The sequence below is a fragment of the Coenobita brevimanus genome, chromosome 16, assembly GCF_032717465.1.
Source record: "Coenobita brevimanus isolate Jiangsu-jjx chromosome 16, ASM3271746v2, whole genome shotgun sequence".
In the NCBI taxonomy this organism is placed as follows: domain Eukaryota; kingdom Metazoa; phylum Arthropoda; class Malacostraca; order Decapoda; family Coenobitidae; genus Coenobita; species Coenobita brevimanus.
This window is the reverse complement of record NC_136969.1, coordinates 31,724,149-31,734,148: the sequence shown is the minus strand read 5'-3', so window position 1 is coordinate 31,734,148 and position 10,000 is coordinate 31,724,149.

The window sequence follows — 10,000 nt, the reverse complement described above, 5'->3', positions numbered from 1 at the left end:
CAATTACATTCAGGTGGATGAATGGACTGTCACCTTCACTCGAGACTTGGAAATCTGTTAGGGATAAATTTGTGTGTGTGTGTGTGTGTGTGTGTGTGTGTGTGTGTGTGTGTGTGTGTGTGTGTGTGTGTGTGTGTGTGTGTGTGTGTGTGTGTGTGTGTGTGTGTGTGTGTGTGTGTGTGTGTGTGTGTGTGTGTGTGTGTGTGTGTGTGTGTGTGTGCGAGCGCCTTTCTTGGGTGCAAAGAGTCTGGATGTTTTTATATTTATTTTTAAAGCGTGAACCATGAACCAAAGGCTAAAATCTTGCTAACTATTCCAAAGTATGCCGAGGAAAAGAAAGCTACAGTTAAGATCAATTCAACCCGAGGAGGCCAGCAAACAGTGTAAGTAAAAGTATGGACAACACAGGCAAAGGGAACGTCAAAGTGAGGCAGACAGTTTCAGATATGACTGTACATGAAAGACTGAAAGCACCAGTTAACTTTAGCATCAGAAAGATAGACAGAAACGCAGCGAGACTGTAAATAGTTATAGAGATGTTGCAGGCTTAACGCAGAGGAGAAGGGGGAAGGGGAGTTGAGAATAAGAGAATACTGAGAAGCAATGACGAGAGAGAGAGAGAGAGAGAGAGAGAGAGAGAGAGAGAGAGAGAGAGAGAGAGAGAGAGAGAATCAAATATAACCCATCCCGTTAATCAGTCAATCGGTCAGCGGAATAACGTCAATCACAACATTCAATCGGTTCTTTAAACCAATCAATTTTTTTGTCAATCAATCAATCAATTAATCAATTAGTCAGTCAAGTTCCTCTCTCCATTTTCTAATCCAAAGAATATGATCAAGGGTTATTAGGGTAAAGAGGACTCCGTATGACCAAATCCAGATTAAACCACAATGCTCTTCACTGGTCCTGCCTGCAACATGGCCGGCATCTTTCCTTCAGCTGAAACACCGGGGAATTAGAGTTATTTTAGGGAGTGGAGGAAATGAATGGATGATGGAGTAGGTTACTGGTGTTGCAAGGTATATACTGGGGATCTGATATTTGATGCATATTGTCACCTCTATGTTCATTTCTGTTGCTGTGGTCCAAGGCTTACCCAAACTGTGAACTCATTGGACTGTGGGGTTTTGATACGTTTTGCAGTCCATCATTCTCTTTTGGGGGGATAGAAATCTAGTTAGGGAACCTCAAGTTCGAAAAGTTTCTCCTAAGCTAAATTACCACCCGCTTCAGTCAGTGGCATCTCCATAGGGGCAGCCAGGGTGATCTTAACCACCCGTCCTAGACCCCAGATTTTCGGGTTAATACCTCCAGACTCCCCCTGAACCCTTCTCCTTGGGTCACCCTATATTTAGACTTTACCACATCCCTGTGGCCACCCCATTTAAAAAATTCTAGCTACACCCCTGTCTGGAGGTAACAATAATATGAGTAAAAATAACAGCCTCGGGCTGAACAGCTTAAGTTAATGTGGTGTTGTAAGGCAGACTTTATGCGTCACCTGTTGGACACGAGCTCTACATCCACCACCATAACTACAATACAGAGATCGGTAATGGTACCCAAGAGGTGCCATGAAAATGCGTCCGGAAGTTGATGACTATATACTTAAAACCAGTAATCGCGAAGTGGAATGCGGACTCCCTAATTTTTTACGGGAATCTGCAACGTATGTGGTTATTATGGATGAGTCAGCCTGTATCCCACATGACAAGGTGCAGACGCCAACGCTATGGGAAAGCCCGACACGTTCCAGCTTCTCCACGTGCTTCAGAAGTTCCCGTCAAAAATTGGCACCTTGCATTCCACTTCGCGATTACTTTTTTTTTTCTTTTTACATAGTACACTTAATCCTAAATTTCGTTCAGAGTGACTGAAAAAAAAGAACAGCAGGGCAAATCATCACCACTAATTTGCGCCACTGGAAGTGAACCACTTGTATCAAAGGCAAAACTGAGTCAGAGTAATTCGAACTAGAGAAAGGAAGTAGAGTTTTTGTACGTTTCTGCCTGGATCATGAAAATAAATATCAGGTTTTAGTGTCATATGGCAAACTTAAAACTAGTTTCTGAAACACTTAGGGCAATAGATGACGAATATTCTCCCAACTAAAGTATTACCACTAACTTATCAGATTCAGTAATTATTGCTAGATCAAGAAAATTTTTATATATGCGCCGGGGTCGTAACTATTCCATATTACTTATCACTTCCGCATGCCAAAAGGAACTCATTACAGTATATACCCACATACCCACATCTTAACATTTTTTTTACCCCCTCCCCTCATTCAGACAGCCGTGCAAAAGATAATGAGAGCGAAGACCAACACGCTCTATCGCATACCAACGAAAGTCATGATCTGGCGCACCACTAATCAAGTAAGGCACGACGACCACCAACGCTAACAGATAATCCCATGGAGCCCTAAGAACGCAACGAGAAAGAAACCATGAAAAAAATGACAATGATTAGTGGGTACTCTTGTGCACACTCGCATCACGATGTACATCATCACACATAACGTCTTCGGATATGGTATTCATAATTAAGCATCTATCCATCCAGCCATCATCCAATCCTATGTCGCCCCATCAGGAGCGTAGGAACCTGGGGCTAGGCTAGTTGGTCCTGACATTTAAGGTGAGAGTGAATTAAGGATCTACCCTGGCTAAAATCAAATAGCATTAATTGCCTAATCGTGCGACATTCTCAACATCCAAAGGGTTGCTCCTGTTAGTAGAAAAACACACACCGGTTTAAATTTTCACAAAAGCGAGACAATTTTAGCATGCTCAGGGAATACCGCTCACGTGCTGACAGGTTATTCCACGCCGAAAGACTCAAAACACGATCACACAGCGCTGAGATGCTTGTCACGCGGCATACAAAAGAAAACCTCGAAACGCAACATCCCAAGTCAAGAGCACCACCACACCAAATACCTTTTCCTCCGTGTCCAATCTTAAATGTGACTGCCTCTGATCATCATTCTAGCTAGGACCTTCCCTAACTTACCTAACCTTGTCCTGCCTAACCTAACCTAACCTTACTTTCTCGTACCTAACCTAACCCTACCAACCCTTGCCTAACCTATCCTATCCTTTCCACTTCTCCCCATTCCTGACCTAACGAAACCTTATCTATCCTATCCTATCTTACCCTATCCTTTCCAAATCGAACCTACCCTGACCTGACCTAACCCAACCAGACCTAACCACGTCTATCCTATCCTATCCCAAGCTAACCCTCTAGACTCTATCCACCGTCACCTCCCTCCTGACTCGACCTAATCCAACGTAACCTAACCAATCCTATCCTACCCTGAACTAGCCCATCCTATCCACCAGCACCTCCCTCTCCGTGTCCAATTCTTAGTGGGACAAGCTCTCATCATCGTGTGGGAGCGGACCCAACAATGCAGATAATACCCCTGCGTCTTTTATGACCTCAAATCACACCACTGACAGCAGATCCAGGTCATGCTAGGGCGATCTATCTCTCGGGGAGGGAGGAGGGGAAGGGAAAGAGGAAAGAGTGAGGAAGGAGGGGAAAGCCGCGGGGAGGAAGGAGGGGAAAGACGGAGGGAGGAGGGGAAAGAGGGAGGGAGCAGGGGAATGAGAGAGGGAGCAGGGGAAAGGGGAAGGGGGGAGAGGAAAGAGGGAGGGAAGAGGGGAAAGGGGGAGGGAAAAGGGGAAAGGGGGAGGGAATAGGGGAAAGGAAGAGAGGGGGAGGGAGAAGGGGAAAGGAAGAGTGGGGGAGGAAGAAGGGGAAAAGAAGAGAGGGGGAGGGAGGTGGGGAGAGGAAGAGTGGGGGAGGGAGAAGGGGTAAGAAAGTGAGGGGGAAGGAAATGGGGAGAGGAAGGAAGGGAAAGGAAGGAGAGGGGGAGGGAAAAAGGAAGGAGAAAGATGGAGGAGGGGGTTCGAGTCTTCAACGCCCCCCCCTTCTCTCTCTCTTTCTCTCTCTCTCTCTCTCTCTCTCTCTCTCTCAGGGGGTGCCTCAGGGTGGGGAGTTACGACCACTGATTTCTGTTATTAAGCTGAGGTATTCTTGCAGTCGGCTTTTGTGACTCTCCCCCTCTCCCCAACCCCCCCTCCTTCCCCTTCCCCCTTAGAGTTCCCCCTCCCATCCTCCTCCCCCTCCGGACTTTTGTTGAGCTCAGAGTGATGCTAGCCGCTTTGCCTGAATATTAGGGCGTAAAGAACAGCTGTTTTTTTTCCCTCCACCTGACGTGCTTTTATTAGAGAGGGAAAGAGTTGGGGTATTACTTTTTCTATCGTATTTGCTCTCTCTCCTCTCTCTCTCTCTCTCTCTCTCTCTCTCTCTCTCTCTCTCTCTCTCTCTCTCTCCTTACTAATTAGCTATTTTCTGCATCGATATGACTTGGTTTTTAAAGCAATAAGAACAGGTTTTCATCAGTACTACTCCTACTATTAGCAGTATTAGTGAGTGACACAACTAAAAAATAGTGATAAACAGAACCAGAATAAGGAAAAAAGTACTTTGTATTACACTACTACTACTACTACTACTACTACTACTTATAATAATAATAATAATAATAATAATAATAATAATAATAATAATAGAGAAGCTCCAGAACATAAGATCCGAGGCTTGGTTATAAAATCCTTAATCATTTAACTCGCAGGAGACCACACTCACACACACACACACACACACACACACACACACACACACACACACACACACGATCAAGAAAACCGCATATAAATAATTTTCTGCACAGGTAATATATTCTAATTATGCCAAAGCCAACCTGAATAAAATTATCTATGTAATTATGGAAATCATGAGGATTCCTTCCATCTGACTTCTTCCTATCACGAATACGTCATCAGGTTGGGTATGATCTATCTATCTATCTCTGTATCTATCAATCTATCTGTATCTGTCTATATATCTATCTATCCACCTGTCTGTCTATGTTTTCTATCTGTCTAACCCTCTTTGCTTACCTATCTATCTATCTATCTATCTATCTATTTACGAGTATCTGTCTCTGTCTGTCTGTCTCTGTTTATCCTTTTTGCTTACCTACATATCTATCTACCTGCCTGCCTAATAATCTACCTACTACCTATACCTTACTTCATCCAGCCATTTTTCATCTCTACATTTCCCTCTTTATTAATGTAGTTATCCGGTTGTCTGTCTGTCTGTCTGCCTGTATACAATGTTCCGTGTCTCTCCGTCTATTCATCCCTACTCAGCAACGACCCCTCCTTCCACGATACACCACAAAGGATCCAATCTTAAGTGACACTGGAGACTTAACACCTCTTTCATAGCGATTTATTTTGCAGAATACGCCTGAAAAACGTTTTCTATGTTGTTGATGCCGACGATATAAATAAAATACATGAAATTTTAGGTGTAATATGGAGAATAAATTGCTAACGAAAAGGTGCTACAATGCCTCCTACACCACTTCGCCTACCTGTACTCCACCTCCTACCTACCCATCTACCTACCTACCTACCAACTTATCTATTCACTTTATTTATCTATCTATCTATCTATTGTCTGACGCCATAATCTTGAAAGGGGAGGCCAGAAACAAGTCGTCTCCATGTCACCACGTCGTTAGCCATTAAGCTGCCCCAATTCCAACTCACACCACACTCATATAGCAACCCACCTCATCCCTCATCCTCATCCTTGGCTTCTCCCTTACCCTATCTCCCTCCCCCTCACTCAGACACACACACACACACACACACACACACACACACACACACACACTCCTGGCCAATCTCTCATTCTCAGTTCTCTTCACTAGTTCACTTTCTCCACCATTTCAGCATAATACCTGCCCACCTCATCCCTGGTTTCCCCCCTCCTTCCACCTCACTCACATACACTCTCCTTGTCAGTCTCTCATTCTCCACTCTCTCCACATGACCAAACCATTTCTAGATAATACTTCCACCTCATTCTTGGCTTCTCCTCCCCCCTCTCGCCCTCCCTCTACTTCACTCTCACACACTCTCCTGGTCAGTCTCTCATTCTCCACTCTCTCCACATGACCAAACCATTTCAGGAAAATACCTCTCCACCTCAAATCTCGCTTCTCCTCCCACTCTCACCCTCCCTCTACTTCACTCTCACACACTCTCCTAGTCAGTCTCTCATTCTCCACTCTCTCCACATGCCCAAACCATCCCAGGGCAACAATTTCCTGGGCATAAAAGAACTTCAATAAACCTGTCCCTCTTTAATGATCCCTTCACACTGAGGATGATTTTTACACCTGACTCTTGCTATTTACATACAATTTTATTCGCCTTATTTACCATAGGAAGGTTTATTCGCACGGGAGGGGTTAGATAGAGGAGGTGTTATTCACACGAGTTTAGATACAGGAGGGGTTATTCGCACAAGGTTAGAAATAGGAGGGGTTATTCGCACGAGGTTAGATATAGGAGGGATTTTTCGCACGGGAGGAGTTAGATATGAGGGGTTATTCGCACGGGAGAGGTTAGATATAGGAGAGGTTATTCGCACGAGGTTAGAAATAGGGGGGATTTTTCGCACGGGAGGCGTTAGATATAGGAGGGGTTATACGCACGAGGTTAGCTATAGGAGGGGTTATACGCACGGGAGGGGTTAGATATAGGAGGGGTTATTCGCACGGGAGAGGTTAGATACAGGAGGAGTTATTCGCACGGGAGGGGTAGATATAGGGGGGTTATTCGCACGGGGTTAGATATAGGAGGGGTTATTCGCACGGGAGGGTTTAGATAGCGTTCATTAACCTCATCAACACAAGAGGTTATTTCCAAAGCTGAATAAAATCGTCTGGAGGTAGAAGGATTAAAAAAGGGTTGAGAGAGAGAGAGAGAGAGAGAGAGAGAGAGAGAGAGAGAGAGAGAGAGAGAGAGAGAGAGAGAGAGAGAGAGAGAGAGAGAGAGAGAGAATCAGTGTAAAGTGTCGGTACGATTAATCCCACGCCACTCTCTCGGCATTCCAATTTCTCCATTTCTGTAAGACTCTCTCTCTCTCTCTCTCTCTCTCTCTCTCTCTCTCTCTCTCTCTCTCTCTCTCTCTCTCTCTCTCTCTCTCCCTCTCTCTCTCTCTCTCTCTCTCTCTCTCTCTCTCAAACACAAATATGACTGATTGCTGATACATATAACTAACACAACCACAAAAACATATCACCATCATCATCATCATCATCATCAAAACTCGCATTCCTTTATTTCCTGGGGTGGGGACGTACAAAGCAAATATTTTCCATTAACTCTACGTAGGGACATGAATCAAAGGAGAAAGAACACCCCCTTGTAAAGTGGACGAGGCTGCTTGCAACTTAAATGTGAGGAAGTGAGATAGTTCCATTTTAAAGGAAGTTAGTAAGGAAGTGTCTGCATCTCCTACTACTTCCACTTTATGGTGTGTGTGTGTGTGTGTGTGTGTGTGTGTGTGTGTGTGTGTGTGTGTGTTTTACGGAGGAAACATGTCGGTTGTTTCTTTCTCTCCTCTTCCAAAGAAAACACTAAATACTGGACACACACACACACACACACACACACACACACACACACACAATAACTTCCACTTGACATAAATAGAGAGGGAAAACAATCACCCCCCTTGACCTATGACCTCTGACCACATAATAAAAGTCAATATCCTTGACCCGACACCCTCACTCAGGAAAAGGCTTCGTTGAGAAAAAAAAAAAAAAAAAATCTATTCAAATCCCAAAGAAACAGGGGAAAAAAAAATCTCTATTCAAACCCTCACTGTAAAAAAAAAAAAAAAAATGGAAAGAGAGAGAGGAGTGGACAAAGATGGAGAAGTGGGTCGTAGTCTCCGTAGGGACGAACGAGGTGACAAAGAGGTCAGGAGTGGCGTTGTTACTGTCTGAAAGAATCTCGAGGCGATTCGATTTAAGTCAATGGTTATCGGCCATGCTCTCGTGTCTGGCGGGGTCTTTTGCCTCCCTGATTCTCTCGTGTGTCGTCGCCTCTCTCAGTATGTATTAAAAAAAGATTAATTGCTTCGACAGGCTGGGAACCTGATTTGACTTCACTCTAGGCCAAATCAGTCACTGGTTCTTAGCAGTGTTCTCGTTTGAGGGGTTTCGTTTCTCCCCGTACGCACTGAAAAAGATTAATTGCTTGGAAACAGTAGCAACCTGATTTAGTTCAACACAGAACACTGAATATGATCATTCTTGTTGTGTTTGGGTCAGAGGAATATTTTGACACCTGCTCTCTTACAGGTAGTCACTTTAATCATTTCATTTTCTCTTATCACGCACTGAAATGGATTTAACTGTTTCGAAACAACGCCAACCTTATCTAGTTCACCTCAAAATAACTAACATCAATCTTTCTTGTTTGCATTTGTGTCGGGAGATCTTTTTGAACCAGATCTTTTGTAGGTAGTTACTTCGAATCATCCTCACCCACAGCAAGTACTTCAACATATTAATGGGTTCGATACACCTCCTATACCGCGGCAACCTGAGTTAGTTCAGGGCATAACAAAGTCGATTATTCTTGCCTACGGATTTCTGGCACTCCACCTCTCACTGCTAGTTCACGGGTAGATATTTTTCCAGTCATCACCTCTCTTAAGGTACTGAAGAGATTAATGGCTTCAAAAGAATGGCAAGTCGTTTCACCGCAAGACAAATCGGGTAAATTGTTTTTATGTGTTCGTGTTCTAGGTATTTTTTCTCGGAGATCGCTCATGGCACCTTATTTCTTTCAGCAGGTAAAACGATTAACCACTTCAAAACAATCGCAACCTGAACCATATAACCAGGGGCAAAATAAAACACTATCTTAACAGCATTCTTCTCTGACGGTTCTTTTATGGCCACGAAAATTTCCCCAGTGGCTAAAAGCGTTCATGTTCTCCTTGCATTCGGGTCTCAAGCTGAATAAACCGAGGAAATGTTTTGTGGGCGAGGGAGGCACAAAGCCCAAGGAAACATGTGACCTTTGGGATGCAGTGCTCTCCTAGGTTAAATAAAGGTGTCTGAAGTGAGGAAGAAAAATACACAAACACATAAATACATAAAATACATATAAATACATAAAAGTGCGTCCTCGAGGTGCAAAATCTGATTACGTATTTTTTTTTTTTTCGTTTTATCTCTGGACGATTTGACCCACCAATAGATACAGCCATCCTTAACTTCTCTACTAGGGGATTCTCTTAATTGAATAAAATCGTCTGCAACTAAATAAAATCGTCTGATGACAGCAATAAGAATGTACAGTAAGATGTCATCATTAGAAGTTTAGGTGGACAGAGTGAACAGTGTGCAGAAACGAGTGACCTCTCGCAGGTGAAAAAATTACGCAGACGACGTACTTGATGGGATTAAGCAGAGGAAGGAAGTGAAAGAAATAAGCAGACGAAGCAGGTGAAAGGATTAAGTAAGGGAAGTGAAGAATTATGCAGAGGAGGTAAGTGAACCGATGAAGAAGAGTGAGAGGATCAAGAAGCAGTAGAAAGACGAAAACCTGTGACTTCTGAGATGTTGTTTCACCTCATCGCCCTGGTCCTGTGAAACTCGTTTATCTTTTGGTGGGAATAACAGAGGCAGCAAAACGTGTCGCCTTGTCGCCTCCTACCACGACATGCCTTGGCCGATCCTTAACAATTTTTCGAAGGCAGTTTTGTCAGCTCCTTATATCCGAAGGTCCTTTTTTTGAGGGAATCCAAAAGCAGGTACGTAAAAGAAATCTACAGTCATCATCATCATCATCATCAAACAACATTATCCTTACCATCACCATCAACAACATGCTAAACATACTTCCCCCGCTGCTTAAAAGAGGGTGGACAGTATTCAGAAACAAGGAACGAAAACAATGAGAAAAATACAATCATCATCATCATCATCATCATCATCATCATCATCATGATCTTTTCCACCATCATAAACGAGGTAGACATGATTCAAAAAACAATCATCATCATCATCATCATCATCATCATCATATTCTCCACC